The 23,732-nt window shown below is 42.8% G+C and overlaps 1 long non-coding RNA gene across 10 annotated transcripts in view; it reads right to left on the reverse strand.

Annotated features, from left to right (window-relative positions):
- The window catches only part of LOC123603040, a 244,679-nt gene that overhangs the window by 187,913 nt on the left and 33,034 nt on the right, over nucleotides 1-23,732 (reverse strand). For 8 of the 10 annotated variants that reach the window (XR_006714703.1, XR_006714706.1, XR_006714702.1 and 5 more), the window contains exons 4-6: nucleotides 10,970-11,142; nucleotides 9,543-9,708; nucleotides 4,786-4,906 (exon numbers count right to left, since the gene is read on the reverse strand). This is a non-coding gene — a long non-coding RNA (uncharacterized LOC123603040). Of the gene's footprint in view, nucleotides 1-4,785; nucleotides 4,907-9,542; nucleotides 9,709-10,959; nucleotides 11,143-23,732 lie in introns of all 10 variants that reach the window. The other 2 variants (XR_006714697.1, XR_006714698.1) reach the window with 2 other exon arrangements.

Consider the following 23,732-nt stretch of genomic DNA (forward strand, 5'->3'; position numbering starts at 1 on the left):
TCTCTCCCCTCTTCCATTGGATTTTTTTTTTCATCTTTCCCTCCCCTACGTGTTACATCTATTTGCATCATCCCTGTGAGGCTGCTACAAATGAATCCGTTGAGCCATGGGAACTCATGTGACCAGTCCCAAGAACGTTTTGTTTGTCATTGCAAACACCCGCTATCAGATATGAACAATGAAGGTGGGGGGCGGGGGGCGCGGGGGACCCATGATGTATGTGCCTGGAGTTTGGGAACCGGCTGAAAAGGCAGCGGGGAGAGGAAGGAGCCTGGAAAGATAGACTTTCCTGCATAACCGTTCCTCATTTCTCATGCCTGATGATTATTAATTACATTTGTGCATTGATACAATTTGCCGGTTTTCTGAGGAGGCGAATTGAGCTTAGTCATTTTGGCATTTTTAAATGTAAATGAAAAATCACCCGGTGCTCCGAGCCAGGAGCGAGAAAGATAAATAACACCAGGAAGCTGGTCGTTGCCCGTCTGTCATAAAATTTCATTAGTTTTGACAGCTTGTACAACATAAGCAATGAATGAATGCTAACTACACTTCCTTGTCTGTCCGCTCCCAGAAGTCACCGGCACTGCACAGACCAGAGGGGTACCACCTGCCAGGGGGACCCCGCGAGGAAGGACACAGGGGCCTCCGTGAGCCCCACGAGGGCCCCAGGACACCCTTGTTGGGTAGTAGGCTCCTAACTTCCCTGTCCACGTGGGATGACTCTCGCGTAGGACTCCTTCGTTAACAAATAACTTCTCGATGCTTCCACGGGCCAGGCGCAGCTCTGAGTGCGTGCAGGTAAGTGCATCCACGGTGAGAAGTGCCAGGGGGGAGGCACGTCAGGAGAAGCAGAGAGGAGGTCCCTGCCCTTGGCTGCCTGAGGGATGCCAGCAAGTTGTCTGACCACGGAAGCCATGTGGGCATTCAGGCCCCCCCCCCCAAACGGTGATGGCCCGGGAGTCCTGAGTCTCTTGGGGTGACTGACATAGAGGCACTTCTGCTTCCTGTTCCCTCTCTTCCTTCCCTTAAACAATTCAGCCATAAAGCCGTTGGGTGGGGCAGAATAAAAGTCAGCATCTCTGCAGGAAGGAAAAGGAAACACGGTGGCCCAAGGGTATCAGAGTCCAAGAAGGGTAACAGGAATGTCCCTGCAAAGTGACGGCCTGGCTGGGGGTGGGGGGGGGGGCGGGCTCTGAGCCTGATGGTGGGTGTTAGGGACCCAGCAGGATGAGGAGGACATATATATATATGCCAGCAGCCAGCGTGGGGACTCAGGGTCAAAGCTGGAAGAGGGTGTCCCCGTAGAAGGGCAGCCAGGGAAGGGGAATCAGCCACAGCAGGGTGAGGAGAGCATCCGCTGGTAGGGCAGTTTGGCATGGGGACTCAAAGCCCCAACGAGGCAAGGAGAAAACTGCCACAAAGGGGTGTCAGAGCTCCAGCGGGGTGAGGAGGGCATCCACAGGGACGCTCAGCGGAAGGGGGAAATGGTCACATACAAAAGCATTGGTCAAATGAGCAAACAAATTAAGGTAATGGGAGTCTGCCTTCTAACTGTCAGAGAAAGGAGGTACACATACGGGGAAAGGGAGAAGGCGAGAATAAACCCTGTGCTGTTGGATTGGAATTGGAGAGATCAGAGTAGACACGTCGTTTCCAATCCATTGAGATAGACACTGAAATAAATACAAATGAATTTACACACTCCCTTGCTGCACTGTTGAGAGCCTGGGAACAAGAACACCCAATAAATGCAACTGTCTTTCTCATGGAGCTGGTAATATAAAAGCTTACAGAAGCCTGTGATATCTTTACCAGCATAAAGGGAGAGCCTGCCTGGGAGTAAAACAGAGGAGAAGGAGAGCAAAGAGGGATCCTGATAACATTATTTGAAGGCCTGGATCCAGCCATGCCTGAAGCTTATCTTGTAACTGAACACAATTCTTTCTTTTTTCTTTCTTTTCCTCCCTTTTCTTTCTTTCTCTTTCTTTCTTTCTTTCTCTCTTTCTTTCTTTCTTTTCCTTCCTTCCTTTCTTCTTTCTCTTTCCTTCCTTTTTCTTCCTTCCTTTCTTCCTTCTTCCTTCCTTCCTTTTTTCTTTTTTCTTTCCTTTCTTTTTCCTTCCTTCCTCCCTTCCTTCCTTCCTTCTTCCCTTCCTTCCTTCCTTCTTTCCTTCCTTCCTTCCTTCCTTCCTTCCTTCCTTCCTTCCTTCCTTCCTTCCTGTAGGGTTGGTTGAATTGTTGGCACTTGAAGTGAAAAAGTTGTATTAATACTCTCAAAAAATTCCTGATGATTGGTCTCCATTGAATCACAACCTCAGATATTCCAGGCATCCTACTTTTTAAAAGGCATTTGTATATCCATGCTGTCATTTATTTAACAAACATTTATTGGGTGCCTCCTAAATGCCAGACACAATTCTGGTTTCTTAGGATACACCAGTGAAGGAAAACTGACAAGAATCTCTGACCTGTGGGATTGACATTCTAATGGAGCAAGACGGAAAATAAACAACAGACAATAACTCAATAAATAGATGAGTATAAATGCTGTGGTGTGGGGGGCGGGGAGGAGAAAGAAATGGTAGAGCATGGTAAGGGGGAGACAGACATTCCAGCACAGAAAGTGGGATTTGCAGTTTTAAATCGAATAGGCAGGGTAGAACACAGTGAGAAGGTTACACCTGAGCAAAACCTGGAAAATGAGGGGGTTAGAACATATCGGGGATGGAGGGGAAACTGCCAGGGCAAAGGTCCTGAGGCAGAACTGGGTCTGGTGTGTTCAAGGAACAGACAGGAGTCACTGTGGCCAGAGTGGCTTCAGGAGAGAGTGATTGGGGTCATAAAGGGAAACACTGGGGGACCAGGTGAGACCTTAAAGGTGTTTCAAACAGTCAGCTTTGACTCTAAGTGAAAGGAGTCATAAAATCATATCATATTAAGCAGAAAATTAGGTGGTCTTAGGTATCAAAGGATCACTCCAGTTGTTAACCTAAGAGTGAAGGGGTTGAGGGTAAGGAGGGTAAGAGCAGCGAGAACAGGTAAGGAACCCCGGTGAGGGAGGCTGGTGGTTCAGGCCAAAGTAATTCCAGGGAAGAGGGGAGTCGAAAATAATTCTGGGGTTTGGGGGCGCCTGGGTGGCTCAGTCGGTTAAGCATCCAACTCTTGATTTCGGCTCCGGTCATGATCTCACGGTTCGTGAGTTCAAAACCGCATCGGGCTGACAGTGCAAAGCCTGCTTGGGATTCTCTCTCTCTCTCTCTCTCTCTCTCTCTCTCTCTGCCCCTCCCCTGCTTGCTCTCTGGCTCTCTCTCAAAATAAATAAAAATAAACTTTAAAAATATAATTCCAGGGTTTTGTGCTTGAGCAGCTATAATGAGGAGCTAAATGGGAAATGCCACAGGAGGAGAGATTTACGGGCAGAAGATCAGGAGATCAGTTCTGGACAAGCTGGGCTGGAAAAGTCTCTTAGACATCTGAGCACAGGTGCTGGGTAGCCATTACATAGAAGAAGCTAGAGTTCCAGAGATGAATTAGGACCATTTTAACGTCTGCAAACTTTTACAAAATTAGTTTATATTTAACAGTGCATTGGAGGATCAGTTTCTAAGTGCAATGCCATAAAGATCTGGCCAGAAGATCGTAAAACCTTCACTGGGGATTTCCAGTTCTGTTGTCTTTACCGTGCCTTTCTCTAGGCTGGGGGTTCTGAGTGTGGTCTGACCACCCCGGGGGAACCTGAGATCCTTTCAAGGTAGATGAGAATTATTTTCATAATAATAGCAAGGCATTATTCACCTTTTTCCATTCCTGTTCATTCCTGAGCTCACAGTGGAGGTCTCCAGAGACTACATGTGATTTGAAATTGAATGCAGGGGCAGTAGATATGAGCACATTGCTGTCTTCTGTGAAGCTGTGATATTGTGATATAATAAGAAATGCTTATTTGGGGGGAGTTGCCTGGATGGCTCAGTGGGTTACACATCTGACTCTTGAGTTCGACTCAGGTCATGATCTCACAATTCGTGAGTTCAAGCCCCGCGTCGGGCTCTGTACTGACCGCACGGAGCTTGCTTGGGATTCTCTCTCTCTCCCTTTCTCTCTGCCCCTCCCCACTTGTCTCCCATCTTAAAATAAATAAATAAACTTAAAAAAAAAGAAAGAAAGAAATATATATTTGGTCTTTGTCCCTGGTTCCTGGCATAGGGTATTTTAAAACCCTGAGAGATAGGAGTGAAAGGAGCCTCTGACGTATTCATGAAGAGCCCTTTTCAACCTTATCTGTGTTTGTGCTGATAAGGTGGCTCTTGGTGTCCCCAGAGTTTCAGGATGGGGGCTGGTAGGAGAGGGGTCAACCGCATGATGACAAGGAAGGGAGCGGGGCTGGAAAGTGACCTTATCACCAACAGCCAACGTTTTAATTAACCGTGGCTGCTTAACGAAATCTCTGTAAAAACCCCTGAACTACAAGGTTTGGAGAACTTCCGAGTTGGAGCTGCCGGGGCGGTGGGAGGGGGGTGGTGAGCTCATAGAGGGCAAGGGAGTTCGGTGCACCTGCCCCTGCACCTCTCCCCAGGTGTCTCCTCCATTTGGTCGTTCATTTGTATCCTTTGTGATTAACCAATAAACCCTGGCACTGTCTTTCCCAGAGTTCTGGGAGCCATTCTACCAAATGATCAGACCTGAGGAGGGGGTCATGGGAACCAATTGACAGCCAATCGGTCAGAAGTGAGAGAGGCCCGTGGTCTGTGGCCGGCATCTGAAGCACCAGACTGACAACAGACTGACCTGTGTCTCTGGAGGTCAGAGGTGTGGTCCACTAGGGTGACAGGATCCTCCTTAGAAGCTCCATGGGCAGGCACTTGTGGTCCAGGAGGCGGGCCACGTTCATCCAGACCGGGCCTGTCACCTAGAGAGAGAATCTTCTTTACTCTTGGCTGTTTTTGGTGAGGTCATCTGGACCTCCCGTGTTCACCACCCCCCCCCCCCCGCAGCATTTTCCCCACACCATTGTGGGCTTGTTGCCATAAAAGCATTGTCATTGTCTTGCTTCCTCTCCAGAACTTTCCACGTATACAGTGATCATTTTGTAAATTATCACACATATCCAACACACATGCACGCACACACACACACACACACACACACACACACACGCTGGATATAGAGGAGATCCAGATGTAAAATCGAAAAACTTAAGAAAAACAGAAATGCTGACTTTGACCTTGAAATGTCAGGATGAACCCTACGAAATAATACAACATATAAAAACTTGTCTCTGCCCCTGGTTCCTGGCACAGAGCTCCAAAAACCCTTGTAATTCCCCGGGTGATAAGGGTGTCTTCTGTTCCAATGAGGGGACGCTCGGTGGGTTCCGGGATGGCTTTGGGATGGGGCTGGGGGCCAGAAAGACCAAGCCAGGATTAAAAGCTTCGAACGGTCGGCCCCATCTTCCAGCCCTGGGCAAGGGGAGAAGGGCTGGAGACTGAGTTAATGATCCATGATTTGCCTGCATAATAAAAACTCCGTCAAAATCCTGAAAGTACGGGGTCTGGAAATGCCAGGTGGGGTAAACACATCGACACGCGATTAGAATTCTTTCACTTGTGGTACTTCGGGATCTTGCCCTATGTATCCCTTCATCTGGCTGTTTATTCCCACCCTTTGTAATACCCTATATTAAAAAAAAAAATTAAACATATTTCCCTGAGTTCTGTGAGCCCTCCCCGCAAACTATCAAATACAAAGAGCTGATTGTGGGAAGTCCTATTTATAGCTGGTCAGTCAGAGGTACGGGTGGTGACCCAAGACTTAACGGCTGGGGTCTGAAATGGGGCGGGGGCAAGTCCTGTGGGACTGAGCCCTTAACTTGTGGGATCTAATGCTGAGCCCCGGTGGATAGTGTCCGAACTGAAATTCGGTGCATCATGGGACATCCAGCTGGTGCTGCAGAGAATCGAGGGATGCACGGGTTTTCCAGAGGCACTTGAGTAAGTGAGTAATAGAGAAACATAGGGTGTGTTCTTCCCAGACTAGCCCATTGGGTGCGCGCGCGCATGTGTGTGTGTGTGTGTATGTATTTCCTCCAGTTCTGTTCTCTGAGAACTTGCAACATTTTTACCGGAGAAGCAAAGTGCAAGCAGTGCCCAGGCGTTGATTTCTAAAACCCATTATTCACTAACAGAAATCAGGGTTCCTTGGAGAACTGGTCGGAGCAGGGGCCTGCAAGGCGAGCCTACGAAATGTCACTGTGTCAGAAAGCAAAGAAGGGTTCTGCCCCGTGGGGTTGTGCAAAAAGTTCACAGGAACCGCTTGGAGATGCTCCCACTGCCCCTATTAAGGATGATTTGAGCATCGTTGCACCCGAGTAAACAAAAACCCACGATGCTATACTGTTAATAATAGAGAAGAAAAGAGGGGCGCCTGGGTGGCGCAGTCGGTTGAGCGTCCGACTTCAGCCAGGTCACGATCTCGCGGTCCGTGAGTTCGAGCCCCGCGTCAGGCTCTGGGTTGATGGCTCAGAGCCTGGAGCCTGTTTCCGATTCTGTGTCTCCCTCTCTCTCTGACCCTCCCCTGTTCATGCTCTGTCTCGCTCTGTCTCTCTCTGTCTCAAAAATAAATAAACATTGAAAAAAAAATTAAAAAAAAATAGAGAAGAAAAGAAAAATTGTTTTTGGCTTAGATAATAAAAAATATGATGAAGGGGCGCCTGGGTGGCTCAGTCAGTTGAGTGTCCGACTTCGGCTCAGGTCATGATCTCGCGGTCCGTGAATGCGAGCCCCGCGTTGGGCTCTGTGCTGACAGCTCGGAGCCTGGAGCCTGTTTCTGATTCTGTTATCTCCCTCTCTCTCTGACCCTCCCCCATTCATGCTCTGTTTCTGTCTCAAAAATAAACGTTAAGAAAGATTTTTAAAATATGATGAAGAAACCACAAAACAACGAATGTTGCACAAATCTGGATAGTGGGAAAGGAGGCGGGGGGGGGGGTGGTGACGAGTGGTTAACACAATTCACTCTATCTACATGTGTGATGGAAGTTTCTATGGGTATCTTATTTTTTTAAGAAACAAACAAAAAACGAAAGGAAGTAATGACTTGAATCTGCTACAAGGTAAATGTAAAAATCCACCCCCCCAAAAAGGCTACAAAGATGAAAAATCAAAATCAGTTACCTATAGTTGATGGCATTACAAATGATTTTAAATTCTCTTCCTTATGCCTTTCCCCCCCTAATTTTCTACAATAAATATCACTCTAGTAACATGAAGAAAACAAAGCTATATGTAACCTACTGACACATAGAATGTGCACAATGCCAGCCGAACCTACATAGAGTAGCACAAGGCGGTACGTATCACTCTTTTTTTTTTTTATTTTTTTATGTTTTATTTATTTTTGAGAGCAAGAGAGACAGAGCACGAGCAGGGGAGGGGCAGAGAGAGAGAGGGAGACACGATCTGAAACTCTCACTCTTTTATGATTTAATTATATGTATTTCTATTTTTTTCTTACATCTATCTTTCCTCCCTTCTCTCTTTCATTTTCAAAGACATATTGTAGAGTCAAAAAAAACTTAATTGCTGATGGCTAGATTGGGCACAACTCTGATTAATGCACTTACACTAGCTTATAAAGGTCTGGATTTCATCTCTAAAACAATATTCAAGAAGAAGATATGAACGTGTATGAGATTGGACAGCCAACTAATGAGACAAATTCTTTTTTTTTCAATAGCAAAATATATCTGGAACTCCTCTCGAGTTCTTAAGAGTTGAAGTCACATTTCCTAAGGAGCTTCAGTAACATAAATCTTTCAGTTTTGAGGATGAATTTCATTTCTGGAAACAACCAAAAGTCATCCAGAGCCAAGTATGATGAATAAGGTGGTTGATCAGGCGGGAAACTATTTTGGGGTTTACAAAGTGAGGTGCAATTAGAGTGATGAAATCAAAAATATAAACTAGCTCGAAAGTAATTCCACAGTGGAATTCTTAAAGCATTTTGAGGCACTTTGGTCCAAGTGAGTACTTTGAAAGAATATTCATTTATTGTCATCATTTCCTATCCTTTCTCTCACCAAAGGAGGGTATGAGAGTCACTAACGTCCCCCAAGGGGATCCCCTCACTCGGCACAACTTCGTGTCCTCTCTCACTCTAGAAGATGGTCTGAAATCCTCTCCTAACAGAACCGAGTTCAACCATCTGTAGGGGTCAAACTCCTCCACATTTCATTTTAGTTTTGGAGTGGGCATCTTGACCTCTCTAGGCAGAGTCATTAGATAACGATTCCACACCTTCCATTCTCTGACCTTATGAGTCTTAGCAACAAAGAGTTAGATGTTCTGGAGGTACAACGATCTCTTCTGGGAAGAAGTCTCTGGGTTGGGTTAATCTCCTCCTCAGATGAATTTCTGCTCCTGGGGCCACCTTTTGCCTAGAGTCTTCTCTCTGTGGAGCTGGAACCTGGGGACCAGGAGAGCTTGCACCATTCACATCAGAAAGTGCCTCTTCCCAGCTTTTGACCCAGCGTTTCTCTTCTGTATTAGAAATCCCAGGCCACCAGTATCTCAGGGGACTCATTCCAACAGGATGCGCTGAGGCAGAGAGGAGAGGGCGGTAGAAGGGGACCCGACAATGCCAGTCCTACACTCTTCCAGATTCTCAACAAGAAGGTAAACCAGGGGCCTGCGGTGTGGCCGAGCTGGACAGGTCATGATCTCACGGTTCATGGGTTCGAGCCCCGTTGTCGGGCTCTGTGCTGACAGCTCGGAGCCTGGAGCCTGCTTCGGATTCTGTGTCTCCCTCTCTCTCTGCTCCTCCCCTATGTGTGCTCTGCCTCTCTCTCTCTCTCTCAAAAATAAATATTAACAGAATTCTTAAAAATAAAATAAAAAATAAACTTCTCGAGGCAGAATTTCATGACAACAGCAGGTTGACACAAGACAAATAAATCCCAGCCTGAAAAATTCAGTCAAGCCTTTAAAAAAAAAATTAAGTTTCAAAAAATAAAAAGAGTGGGTGAGGAGCATAAGATTGTGAAAGCCACCTTGACTGCACATTTCCTTAACCAGACTCTGTATGCACTGTTGATTGAACTTGGTTCTAATTTCAGCAGACAGTATTAATTTCAAAGGCTCTCTTTTTTGTCAAGCTGAGTTTATAAACACAGCTATTTGCTAATAAATGTGACCTTTAAAACATGTTACTCTCCACACAGACTTACTCTGTGTCCAGCTGAGGGGTGGGGGGAAGGTGGGTATGGCAGAGAAGACCTGGAGAAAAGTCTGGAACGAACCATACACAGCCTCTCCTCAACCACTCAGACCTTTAACAGACCTCCACTGCTTCCATTTCTCAACAAATTTCTTTTTAATCCCTTGGGTATTTCCCACGTGGGAGGTGCTAGGTGAGGATAGCAAAGATACAGAAATTAATGGGACACGGTCATTGTCTTTAATGCACGCGCAGCCATAAGACACCCACACAAAACAATTATCAATTATGGTGGCGTTTGAGAAGTCCAGTATATAAGGTCATAAAGTTACACTTCGAAGGGGAAGAGATCAGCTTTAAAGACGTGAAAGTGAATCCTGGAAACATAGTGAGCTTTCTGGACATCATTCCAAGGCGAGCACGCAGTGTGACTACGGCTAAGAAGCAGAGGGGACTGAATTAATATTGATACCTAATGGGTACGAGGCAGTCTGCCACCTCTCAAGGCAAATTAATTAATTAACTAATTAATTAAGGCAAGCTTGATCAGAGCAGGTTGTTTGGTTACTTGGAGGGGGAAGGGGAGGTTCATAAGTTCAAATAGCTGTGGTATCCAAAACTGCATAAAGCAGGAAAAAATAATAGATCATGCTATAATCAAATACCACTTGAAGGACTGCAGAGCCATTCAAAAGCATTATCTGTGGTCTGCGACCCAAAATATGGGGGGGGGGGGGGAGAGTGAGAGGTAAGGCTGGGAAGGTAGGTAGAAATGATTTTATGAAGTATCTTGAACGTTCACATTGGAGAGATTTACAGTCTGGGTTGAAGACATTGGGAGTCACTCAGTGTTTGAGGGCGGATGTAACTCTAAGTGACGTTTGAGAAATTAACATAGCAAAGTCAACAGGTAGATGACACAGCAAAGTGTGGAGATATTGAAGAAAGGGAGACCAAGTAAGTTCTGGGCATTGGCTTTTGTTTAACACTGACGTACCAGGTAGCCTTTTTCTTTTCTTTTTTTTTCTTCCTTTCCTTTCCTTTCCTTTCCTTTCCTTTCCTTTCCTTTCCTTTCCTTTCCTTTCCTTTCCCTTCCCCTTCTTCTCCTTTCCTTTCTCCTTCCGTTTTCTTTCTTTCTTTCTTTCTTTCTTTCTTTCTTTCTTTCTTTCTTTTTCTCCTTTTCTTTTCTTCCTTCCTTTTTTTTTTCTTTCTTTCTTTTTCTTCCTTTCTTTTCTTTTCTTTCTTTCCTTCCTTCCTTCCTTCCTTCCTTCCTTTACGTTATTACGTGCCTAATAATTATTTGTGGCTGAGTGAATCCCGATGTTACCAATGGGAAAAGAGAGGCACAGCGAGGTTGAGTAAGTTGCTCATGGTCTTAAGTTTGGGAGCTGGGCTGCCAATTCGGACGGAAGTCTTGTTGTAATTGTTGGCCTATTTCAAACGTGTTCTTTTTTGTTTAAGTTTATTTATTTTATTTATTCTGAGAGAGGTGCAAGCAGGGGAGGGGTAGAAAAAGAGGGAGAGGGAGAGAGTCCCAGGCAGGCTCCGTGCTGTCAGAGCTGAGCCCAACTCAGGGCTCGATCCCACGAACCGTGAGATCATGACCTGAGCCCAAAGCGAGAGTCTGTTGCTTAACCCACTGTGCCGCCCAGGAGCCCCTGTTCCAGAGATGCTGTTTCTACTTCTCCCACGCAACCTTTCTCTCTTTTCATCTACAGAATCCCTTCATTGGCCTCACTTGGCACTCACCAATCCTTACCAGCTTCTGAGTCCAATAATCCCAAACTTTCTTAAATGTTTCTGGAACTCAGTGATCTTCATTCTCCGCTTGGGAGCCTTTCACACAGCTTCCCTCGGGCGTACTGAAAACGTCGAGAGTTTCGTGCTTCCTTCCCTCTGGACCTTTATCTCTGGGTTTCTGGGTTACTACACCTGGAGTTGTGAGAACCAGGAAATCATTCATTGAGACACAAATAACAGATGGATTGAATCATAAAAAAGGTGAGTGGGAGGAAATTGGTTAGCGTTCTGGTTCCTGTGCGTCCAATGTCCATGCGTAACATGCGTGCGTGCGCACACACACACATGTAACATGCGTGCGTGTGCACACACACACAATTTCTCTCTGCAATTAGTCTTCTGCCATCGCCTTTATAATAAACCATCTGTTTCCTTATCCTTGTGCTTAGCACTGTTGAGTTCTTTTTTAAAAATTTTCTTTCACATTTATTTATTTTTGAGAGACCGAGTGAGATGGAGAGTGAGTGGAGGAGGGGCAGAGAGAGAGGGAGACACAGAATCCGAAGCAGGCTCCAGGCTCTGAGCTGTCAGCAGCCCTGATATGGGGCTCGAACTCACAAACCGAGAGATCATGTCCTGAGCTGAAGTCAGACGCTCAACCGACGAGTCATGCAGGCGTCCCAGGAATCCTTATTTCTACAGCAGCTTATCTCAACACTTTTAAAAATCTGATTGCATTTTAACTAGGATTTTTGTTGTGTTCAGAGGAACAACTGGCCTGAGCCTCAAGTCAGCCAGACTGTCGGAAATAGATGTCTGGAATTCTTTGTTTTCACAACTGCCTTCCTAATAATGACCTATTTGCAAAGGGGGCACCATATCTCGTTTATCTATCCCCTGCTGCAGTGTCAGGAACTTGGCAAGTGTTTGCTAATTGAAACTATCAATGAATATAGTCTTGATTAAAGAAAGGGACCCACTCAAAGGGATATAATTTTATTTTCTAAAATTTAATGAACGAGTCATGTTCTTGAAGCTTTTTCTTTCACTGAAAATGACTTTCTCCATCATGGGTTCACTCTTCTCTCCAGAAGAGAAAAAAAAAAAAAAATACAGGTGAGGTGGCATTGAGTTCAAGAAAAAATGTGGAAAAAAGAAGACGTTATTGAAGAATTTAGCATGCTCGCAGATACTTAATGAAGTTAAAAACCTCCAAGAAAAGAATTGGAATTTCGTTTTACCTCAATCACTAAATATCATCCTATATTTAACATTGCTGGTATTATATTTTGTTAAATTTTAGTGTTTAGTTTTGAAAGAGGGAGAGACAGAGCACGAGCAGGGGAGGGGCAGAGAGAGAGGGAGACACAGAATCCGAAGCAGGCTGCAGGCTCCGAGCCGTCAGCACAGAGCCCGACGCGGGGCTCGAACCCACAAACTGTGAGGTCATGATGTGAGCTGAAGTTGGACACAACTGACTGAGTCACCCAGGGCCTCTAGCGGTGCCTGTATTTTAATAAAGGAGGTTTGGTAAACTCATTGCCATGAAAGACACTTGGAATGGACATAACTTCAGTGGAAAAAACAACCCAGGGTTTGGGGATCACATATATTCTTACATGATAAGAACCCCCCAAGATCTGTAAGTAAAAGCCAACCTATTTGTAAGAGCAGTTGCCTCAGAGAGACTTTGTACCTCCAAACCTACGAAGAGGGCCACCCTGCTTCACCCAGATCCACGTGCCGTGCCCGTCCTTTGCCTGAGCAGATCTGTGTTAGCTTGCTGATTCTGGAATGGGGACCTAGGACCTGGAATAGTCACAGAAAGACCTTGAGTAAGAAAAGGAAAGAGTCTATTGTGGTTGCTGTGGAAGATGGTTATGGAGGCTTCTTAAGAAATTAAACACAGAGTTACCAAATGATGTGGCAATTCCGCTATACCCCAAATACTTGAAAATAGAGACTTGAAGAGGTTATTTGTACACCTGTGTTTAGAGCAGCATTATTTACAGTAATAGCCAAACAGTGGCCACAGTCCACGTGGTCACCGACGGATGCTGAATGCACAAACAAAATGTGGCACACGCATACGCGGAAATAGTATTCAACCTTAAAAAGTTAAGGAGATTCTGACTTATGCTACGTCATTATGCTGAGTGAATCAGCCAGTCACAAAAAGACAGAAACTCTACAATTCTCCTTATGTGAGGGACCTAGAGTCATCAAATTCATAGAGACAGAAAGGAGAATCATGGTTCCAGGGGCTGAGTGTAGGGGACGATGGAGGCGTTGGTGTTTAACAGCTAGGGAGTTTCAGTGTGGGAAGGTAAAAAAAAAAAAAAAAAAAATTGTGAAAACAAAAAAGTAGTAACAGCTGCACAACAATGTGCCCTTAATGCCTCTGAACAGCCACTTAAAATGGTTTAAATGGTACATTGTATGCTATGTGTATTTTATTGTAATAAAAAAAAAAAACAAAAAAAACAAACTATTGCTGTGTTCAGGAAAAGGAAAAGAAGCCCCACGTGTCAGAAGTTAGGAGACAGCTGAGGGTCACCAGGTATGTGAATGAGCTGATGTTCTAGTCATGGGGTGGGGGGTGGGGGTGGTTTGTTATCTAATCTGGTTATTTAGGAATCCAACCCTTGATGGATTGCGAACTTGGTGAAAACTGGGACTAATAAACTCTGCCCACCAGTCCAGAGAGACAATATGGAAGTTGTCTCAGCCACGAGTCTAGCTGGAAAATTAGAAGGCTAAATCAATAAATAATTCTCCCACGAAAACTCAACATACCAGGCCTGCGTGTTTGGAGTTTGCTCCACACTGCATTCACGGTGTGGGAAGTCCTTGAGCCAAAAAGTAATGTAAAATTGTTTTTGGGCTGGTGCTGGCTCTGGGGTGTTTAGGAGAAGCAAACAAAAACACACTGGAGGGACTCTGACAACTCAGGCTGCCCAGATTCCCAAAGAAAAATAAAGTCCCTCTTACAATCCCAAATTATAAAGTGCACAAGGAAATTATTCTTTGTGAATGAAAGTCAACAAAAACAGGAAACATAAAAACTAAAGCCCCCAAATATGAAAAAAAATAAAAAATAATCCGGGAGTACACGATGACTTGAATGAATAAAGGTATTACATGATACAGAAATAATAAGGTGGAAAAAGAATTAATGAACTGGAAGCCAAATCTGAGCATACTGCCCAGAACACAGATGGAAAGATGTTAGAAGACAGGAAATTTTTAAAGAGAGCTTAAAAAACATGGAATATAAATTAAAAAACCCCAATGTATATCTTGATAGGAATTCCAGAAAGAGAGAATAAAGATGGGGAAGAATTTAGAAGAAATAGTGTTGGTAATAGGAATAGCTTAGAATGATCTAGATTTGACTGGAAAACGAATCTTCAGATTCAAGAAAAGCACAGTAAGTCTAAACATAATAAATAAAAACAGGGGCGCCTGGGTGGCTCAGTTGGTTAAGCGTCCGACTTCGGCTCAGGGCATGATCTCGTGGTTTGTGAGCTTGAGCCCCACGTTGGGCTCTGTGCTGACAGCTCAAAGCCTGGAGCCTGCTTTGGATTCCGTGTGTGTCTCTCTCTCTCTGCCCCTCCTCCACTCACGCTCTGTCTCTCTCTGTCTCAAAAATAAATAAAACATTAAAAAAATTAAAAAAAATAAAAATAAATTTACACTTAGATCATTGTAGTGAAATTATAGGAAACCTAAGGAAACCAAAATATCTCGGGGGGCAGGGGGATAAACTATCAATAACAAAACAATAACCTAAAGGCAATGAACTTTTGTTGTTTGTTTTTTGGGGGTTTTTTAGAGAGACAGAGAGAGGGCATGTGTGCATGTGTGCATGAGCCAGGGAGGAGCAGAGGGAGAGGGAGACAGGGAATCTGGAGCAGGTTCCACACTCGTGTGGCCTGGACACAGGGCTCCAGGCGGGGCTCGATCTCATGACCATGAGATCATGACCTGAGCTGATATCGAGTGAGATGCTCAACCAACTGAGCCACCCAGATGCTCCAAATGGCAACGAAGGCATAGAATAATATGATAATGTCATCATAACATGATAAAATGCAAGCACGGAATAGAGGCTGGGAGGCATAGAGTAACAGCTTTAAAGCATTGAAGGAAAATCACCAGCAACTTAGAATTCTCCTATCAGCTACACTGAAGAATGAGGGTGAAGTGGAGTGAGAAGGGGCTGGGAGTGTTAGCCATCAGGAAAATAAAGCAAAAAGAATATATTCCCCATGGGGCAAACTGCAGGGCTGGCAAACCTATAGGTAAAGCTACATAAACACTGGCTCAAAATATAAAAAATACAAATAATAATAATTTGGAGGATATCGCTTGAAAATAAAATGCTAACAAAGCAGAATAGGCAAGCTGGATAGATGACAGCAATTGGAATTAAAGCATTTTGAGTTGCCTGTCATATGTCAAATCATGGATGCATGTTAACATGCTAATGGCCGATGCTATGATAAATAGGAATAGAATTTATAATTTCCAAAGAGAAGATCAAAAAATAAGAGAATAAAGTAAACATTCACACACACACACACACACACACACACACACACACGTCTTCAAACAAACGCAGTATCATATTAAAATTTCATAGAGTTGAGTATTGGGTACACAGAGTTTGTTATATCCACACCGGCCTCTACTCCTTATCTACATGTATGAAATACTTCTTATAAATAATAGTAATAATAATAATGACATCAAAAACCTTATCATCAACCGAAGGAGAAAGCAGGAAATTAAAGAAAGTGAGTCTAGAGAAACACCTGATCAACCACAACAAATATAAAAGACTTTTTTATTAATTAAAATATGGAAAAACTTGTATCAAGAAAAAATTTATCTATCTGCTGTTTATCAAAGACATATCTAAAATGTAATAAAAAAAGTTAATGATACAAGACAGAAAGATATGTACCAGGCAAATATTAACTGAGAAAGGCCATTGTTTGACATAAGTATCAGATAAAAAAAAAATTAAGGTAAAAGACACTGTTAAGGATAAAGACAACACTACATAATAAGAGGAAAAATTTATCAAAATGATGTAGTAATCATATATGTACCTAACAATTTAGCCTCAAAACATATAAAGAACGGATTAACAACCAAAATAAATTTATGAGCCAAGATAGTGGAAGATTTTAATAGTCTGTTCTCAGAATTGACATTTACGCAGACAAAAAATCAGTAATGGTAGCGACAACCTGAACAACACAATTAGCAAGCCAGTTAAAGGGACATATGTAGAACCCTCAGAATCGAAGCACACACGTTTTCAAGTACACATCGAATATTTTAAATAAATTGACTATATAGTATGCTACCAACCACATTCTAACAAATGACAAAGAAGTGATATCCTACAGACCGCAACACAATAAAATTAAAATTCAGCAACAACAGGGGCACCTGGGTGGTTCAGTCAATGAAGCATCCGATTTCAGCTCAGGTCATGATCTCGAGGTTCTCGAGTTCAAGCCCCACATCGGGCTCGTGCTGTATAGCACGGAGCCTGCTTGGGATCCTCTGTCTAGTTCTCACTCTGACCCTACCCCCCCCACCCCTGCTTGCACACCCTCTCTTTCTCTCTCTCTCTCTCTCAAAAATAAATAAACACTTAAGAAAATTCAATAACAACAAAAAATGTGTCAATATGCTTGGAAATTAAGCAACCAACGAGTAAAGAAGAAATAATGCAATTTAACCAAATCATAATACAAACACTAAAAATCAAATCTGGAAAACAGCAAGGGGTGTACCGGTTCACGTGTTCCAACAGGTTCTCTGGGTTGGGGGTGTGTGTGTATGTTTGTTAGGGGGTGGGGGTGGGGAAAGACATCCAGCAATTGCCAACAGCTGTAGTCTAAGTATCCCGCTAGGTCTATTTCAAGCCATCAACAGGAAGCGTAAAATTGGGAAGAAATACACAAAATCAGCTCTCACAAACCAATACGGGTTGGCTATAGCTGGTTCTGGCACACCAATGCTAACAACTGAAATACATCTTTAAATGCATATGGGAAACGAAGAAGAAAGGTTGAAAGTGATTTTCCTTAGGATCTAAATCAAAGGTTAGAAAAAGAACAGAGGAGTAAACCCAAAAAATTAGAAGGAAGGAAATAATAAAGATAAGAGCGGAAGTTAATAACATTACAAACAAAGACACAGTTAAGAAGATTAACAAAAGTGGGGGAAATGGTTCTTTTGGAAGATGAATTAACTAGGCAAACATCTGGCTGACATGATCAAAGGAAGAGAAATTAAAGTAAAAATAAACAATGCTCTAAATAGAAAGAACAAAAGATACACGGTAGAAAAGTAGAAGATAAATATAAATGATGCCAACAAGCTTGAAAACTTAGATTAAAAAAAAAAGGGCAATTTTCTGGGAGAATACTAAGAACAAAACCGACTCCAGGAAAAATATAAAACGTGAGCATAAATGTTACTATCCCTGTGCTCGTGCTGCTGTTTTCCCTTCACACGAACACAAACACAATTACCAAGCCTGGGTGGTTTTACAGGTAAGTTCTTCCCTCAAGATATGGATGATTTTACTATCATAAGGTTGCTTCAGAAAAACAGAAGAAGGACAAAAGCTCTCCAGTTCCTTTTAGGAGGCCATTAAACATGGAAACAGAACTGGAAAGGCAAACCATAGGCCAGTCTCATACATGAACAAAGAGAAAAGTGTATTACATGGCATGCTATTTTAAAAAATCTGGCAGTATGGAATGTCTGGGTGGCTCAGTGGGTTGAATGTCCGACTCACGATTTTGATTCAGGTCATGATCCCTGGGTCCTGGGATCAAGCCCTGCATCGGGCTCTGTGCTGCAGAATGCTTACGATTCTTTCTCCCTCTGCCCTCGCCCTGCTCAAGCGCTCTCTCTCTCTCTCTCTCTCTCTCTCTCAAAAAAAAAAAAAAAAAAAAAAAAAGACTGGGGTGCCTGGGGGGCTCAGTTGGTTAAGCAACCAACTTTGGCTCAGGTCATGATCTCACGGTTTGTGGGTTTGAGCCCCGCATCAGGCTCTGTGCTGACAGCTTGGAGCCTGGAGCCTGCTTCAGATTCTGTGTCTCCCTCTCTCTGTGCCCCTCGCCTGCTCACACACACACTCTCTCTCTCAAAAGTAAATAAACATTTAAGAAAATCTGGCAGTGCAATTTTGTAACTCATTGCTGATTAAGATTTATTCAAGAATGTAAAAATCCCTTAGACGATCAATTAATATAATCATTACATTAACAGGTTAAAGGAGAAAAATCATTTTGATATATGCAGGAAAAGTACTTAATACAATTCAACAATCATTCCTTACTAATCCAAATATACTTCCCCAAGAGAAATAAATAAATCCTCTTAAGCAAACTAGCAATAGGTGGAAACTATCTTAACTTTTTTAAAAGGACATCTTTTAAAAGCCCATTGCAAATATTGAAATTACTAATGTGAAAAGCATAAGAATACCCCCTTATTCTGCTTTCAAAGTGATACTGAAGGTGCTAACAAGAAAATAAGAGACTGAAATGTTTACAGTAACCTTATTCATAATAGCCAAAAATCCAAAGCAACTCAAAATAACCCCAGATTCAAACAACTCCTGTCTATCAACGGGAGAACAGGTAAACAAATTGTACACTATCCACACAGTGGAATACTGTTCAGTCATAAAAGGTTGCTGATCCTGGCAAAGACACGAATGAATCCTAAAACAACATTATGCTATGCGAAAGCAACCAATCTCAAAATAAAATATACCGTGTGATTCCATTTATAGAAAGTTTGAGAGTAGGAAACTGATAGCCACAGAAAGCAGACTGTTGGTTGCCAAAGTGTTATGAGGGACTGACTGCAGGGAGGAAGCTTTTTGGATGTGGGGTGATGAACATGTTCTATGTCCTGATTGGGGTGTTGATTACACAAGTGTATATAGTTTTCAAAGCTAACTGAACTGAATAACTGAGATCTGTGCATTTCATTGTTTGGTAATTATATCTCAATTTAAAAAAGCACAATAGGCTAAATTCTGGAAAGAAGGGGGTAATGCAATCAGTACATACAATGTGTTTATACAGAATATCCAAGAGTATCTACAAATAAATATTAGTGCTAATAAGAAAGTTTAACGAGTTGCTAGAAATCAATATACAAAAATCAATAGTTATTTTTAAAGGACATTATTAACCATGGCAATAAAAGCTTTTAAGGTGCCCAGAAATAAATCTAACAAATGGTGTGTAAGATTTTTACGGAGAGAGCCACAAAACTTTATTGAAGGGGGAAAGAAAAAAGGATTTACTATATTCATGGACGGGAGGGTCTGGTATTTTAAAGATTGCAATGTTCTCCCAAATGCATCTGTACATTCAATATTATTTCCACAAAAAAAATCTCAGTAGGTTGTTTCAAAGACTTGACAAGAATAAGCTAAAAAATTACGAAGAAAAAAAGGAGGGGAAGAGGCTTCAGAAGGAGGAGGAGGAAAAGAAAAAAATGGGTTTACCCTTTTTGAATACTGGTACTCCTCGTAAAGCTATAGTAATTTAAACAGTGCAATATTGCCACAGGGAATAGAGTGCTTAGAAATAGAACCACTTAGCTATGGAAATTTGGAATATGACAGAGATGGCATTGTAAATCACTGGGCAAAGAATCCGAGTATTCAATAAATGATGCTCAGACATCACCATATGCAAAAAAAAAAAAAAAAAAAAAAAAAAAAAAAAAAGAAAAAGAGAAAGAAGAAAAAAAGAAAAGGAACCCAGCTATTCATGTGTAAAAGGGTAAAATTGGAGATCTACCTCGTATCATGCACAAAAATCACTAAATGTGAAAATCAAAATTTACAAAGAAAATACAGGAGAATATCTTAATGACATGTGGATACTGTCATATTATTTATGGTAACCAAAGCATAAGCCACACTGAGAAAAGAAATACTGTAAATATAATTATATTAAACTATGAACGTCTGTGTACCAGGACAATGACAAAAAGGAAGTCAATACCTATTATGGGAAGGTGTTTACAACCCATGTAACTAATTTTCTACAATTGGAATATAATAGAATTCCTTAAAAATACAGCAAGACGATCCAAGAAAAAAAAAGAAACACAAATAAACACATGAAAAGATGTCTTAACCTATCTAGTAATCGAAGAAAGTGTGAATCAGAACAAAATACCATCCTTACCTATCAGGTTGGCAAAAACCAATAGCCAATAGTCAATCAATACATCCAGTTCCAAGAACGGGTGGGGCTACTGGAAATGGGAAGCCTTATATCGTGCTCGAATGGCTGCACATTGGCACAACTGTTTGGAAGAACAATTCTGGAATAACTTACAAAAGATGTGGATGATGTCCTGCCAACCAGAAATTCGTCTGCTAGATGTCTGCCACAGAGCGGTACACACAAGGACATAAGTGCCAGAATGTTCATGGCAACATGGCTTGTAATAGCAAAAAAAAACAAAAAAACAAAAAAACAAAAAAAAACAAAAAAAAAACTAGGGAAAAAACACAAGTGTTATCGAGTCATATATTTGTTTAAATGTAAAAAACAATCCAATGTATATTTCTTACAGGTGCATATGTATTTAGAGAACGTATGTAATATACACGGCAATATCAGTGTAGGGGTAGTATATGGGGGAACCTGAATTACCTGGGTTAGAATCGAGGTTACCAGCTATATATATGGCCTTGGACAAGTTATTTAACCAACTTTCTTCTTCCCTTCATCTATAAAATGGGGGATGAAAATAGTACTGTGTCATATGTCTTCAGTGGGCATTAAAGGAGCTAATGTATGCAAAGTTCTTAGAATAATGGCCATTTGCTGCTTTTATTACCATCATTTTCATCATCATCATCATCATCATCATCATCATCATCATCATCAAGACACTGGCTATCTCTAATGGGAGGGGAGGAGTAGGGATGCAGGTAAATCTCTAGCTTTATCTGTAAGGAAATACGGCTATGCTAACATAGATTACACCTGAATTTAATATGACTATGAGGCCGAGGGCACTGAGTACATGATTATTTCCCATATAACTTTCTGGGCTTTGCTGAGCATTTCAAATCCTCCGTATATCAAAAGTTTTTTGTTTCGTTTTGTTTGTTTGCTTTTTAATTTTTTTAATGTTTATTTATTTTTGAGAGAGAGAGAGACAGCATGAGCAGGGGAGGGGCAGAGAGAGAGGAGGACACACAATCCGAAGCAGGCTCCAGGCTCCGAGCTGTTAGCACAGAGCCCGATGCAGGGCTCAAACTCACAAACTGTGAGATCATGTCCTGAGCCGGAGTCAGACGCCCAACCGAGTGAGCCACCCAGGTGACCCTTGTTTTGTTTTTAGTAAAAAAATGAATGGTCTGCAGAATACTATGGAGACATGTTTAAACCACCTTGCATATTGAATACTGTAAAAGGGAAGTTATTGTGGGAACATATTTTTGGACAAATGCTTGGCAGCTAGCTAGCGGCTAGCAACAGGAAGTTACAAGTTCACAATTAAAGAAAGGAAAGCCAAGGAAGTTACAAGTAGTTCTTTCCAAGAACACCCAAGATCCCAAAGTAGCAGGAAAAACTGTGCAGAAATGCATGAAGTTTCTAGGGAGGACATAAACACAGAGTTCCTAGAAGTGCCAAAGAAATAATGTTCGTTGATATACGTATCCAAAAAACATGTTTCCTGAGAAAGCCGTTATAATAAACTTATAGAACATTTATTGAATTCTTTAAATGAACATTTATGGGGCTTGGATTCTGTACACATATATGTTTTGTTTGTCTTTTTGCCCCAGGCTGACTTCAGCTGTTATGTTTTAAAATGGAAGAAAACTTTAACGTGCTTTCTGTACACTTACCACAATAAAGGGCTTTGCAGTGAACGTTTCTAGAAAGAGTATCCATCCGTCAGGATGCTTTCGGTAGCAAGCAGCAAAAGCCATCTAAATCTTAAACCGCGGGAGTTTACTGTCATCTCATTAAGGAGAAGTCTGGAGGAAAGTAGTCTCAGGGTTGATTCAATTGCTCAACAACATCCACAACACTCAGACCCTTCCTGACTCTCTGTTCTGCTGTCTTGCAGGTCAGGAAGTTTCTGTTCAAGGTCGTGGGATGCTCACATCAATTCTGTATCATGTCTTCATGCAAAAGCCCAAAGGCAGGAAGCAAGTCAGGGTAGCAGACCCCCAGCTCATCTGCCATGTTATCAGGTGGAAAAATCTTCCCCAGAGACCCGGTCACTGGACTTTCCTAAACTGCTTGCTGGCAAATAGAAGCGGGGTTATCGTAACTGTGTTACGACTCATCACTAACTCATCACCTAGGACTAGAATCGCCTTCTTCTGGCCTGTTACCCCTTGTACCTGCACAAAACCTAAGTTGTGTTATCAAGGAGGAAAGCCACAAGGAGGAAGCGACTCTTACTGATGAAAAAGGCACAGAGCTACATAGCATCTACCCGGTTTTCTCCACAAAGACATATGGCTTATGGCACACACTGTTATCTGTACCCAGTGGTTATTACCAACCTCTTTCTTACCGGCAGCACCAGATCTGCTTTCTTACCGGCAGCACCAGTTCCTGGACCCAATTCCCATGTGGGGGTGAGGAATGGTTCCCCCACACACGATACCAAGCAAGTCGTAGCCACCAATGGGGTGTCTGAGAATTCAACTCAATTCTGACACTCTTGACCTAGAGACAGCATCAGATCCCACAGGTTAAGGGCTCAGTCCCACAAGACTGCACCCCATCCCCCACTTGAGACGCCAACCGCAAGCCTCCTGTGCTTCTGGCTGACCACCTACAGATGGGAGGTTCCAATAACCTTAAGTTTGACTAATTTGCTAAAACGGTTCGCAGAACTCAGGGAAAACACTTTCTTATACTTGCAAATCTGTTAAAGGATATGAACCAACAGCCAGATGAAGACAGACAGGAGTTCCCACACAAAGGGGATCCCCTCTTGGGTTTTTAAGGAGGCTTCATTACATAGTCATGATTGACTAAGTCCTTGGCCACGGATTGATTGAACCTCCTGTCTCGCCCCATCCCCCGGACAGTCTAGGGGCAGGACTGAAAGTTCCAGCCTCCTAATCACAGGGGTGTCCCTCTAGGCAACAAGCCCCCATCCTTAGGCAGAGTCCTAAAGTTACCTCATTAACATAAAAAAGACACCTTCATCACTCTCAGCTTTGGGGAAGCTCTTAGGGTTTCGGATGCAGTGAGCCAGGAACTATGAACGAAGACCATACATCACCCCGATGACCACAGTCTATTTCTCATAAATGACACTCTCACTTTTATGTTTGAGCAGCCAAATGCTTTCCAGACACTGGGCCTCTTTGTGGCATAGGGGTGAATCTTCGGTGGTCTGCAGCCATCCAGGTAAATCCATTCCCCTTGTCTGTGACCAGCATAGGAAGAGGACCGTGACACGGAGGGAAGTCTTCTGGGGAGCCCCTGGACAGGGACAGAAGAAAGGAGGCCCTCTCTCTGGTCTGGGGACACTGCTGTGGGGGTATCTTTGCTGTACCTGTTGTAGCCATCTTGCAACCATGAGGGATGTCAATAGTGAGAACAGATCCCGGATGTTATTGCCGACTTCCTGAATTAATCAGCCTATTCACCATTGTGCCCCTCAACTTCTTGCACTATGTGATCATAAAGTTTCTTCTTTGTTAGGCCACTTGAGTTTGATCTTTTGGTACT

Source organism: Leopardus geoffroyi, chromosome E1 (assembly GCF_018350155.1).
Source record: "Leopardus geoffroyi isolate Oge1 chromosome E1, O.geoffroyi_Oge1_pat1.0, whole genome shotgun sequence".
Lineage (NCBI taxonomy): Eukaryota > Metazoa > Chordata > Mammalia > Carnivora > Felidae > Leopardus > Leopardus geoffroyi.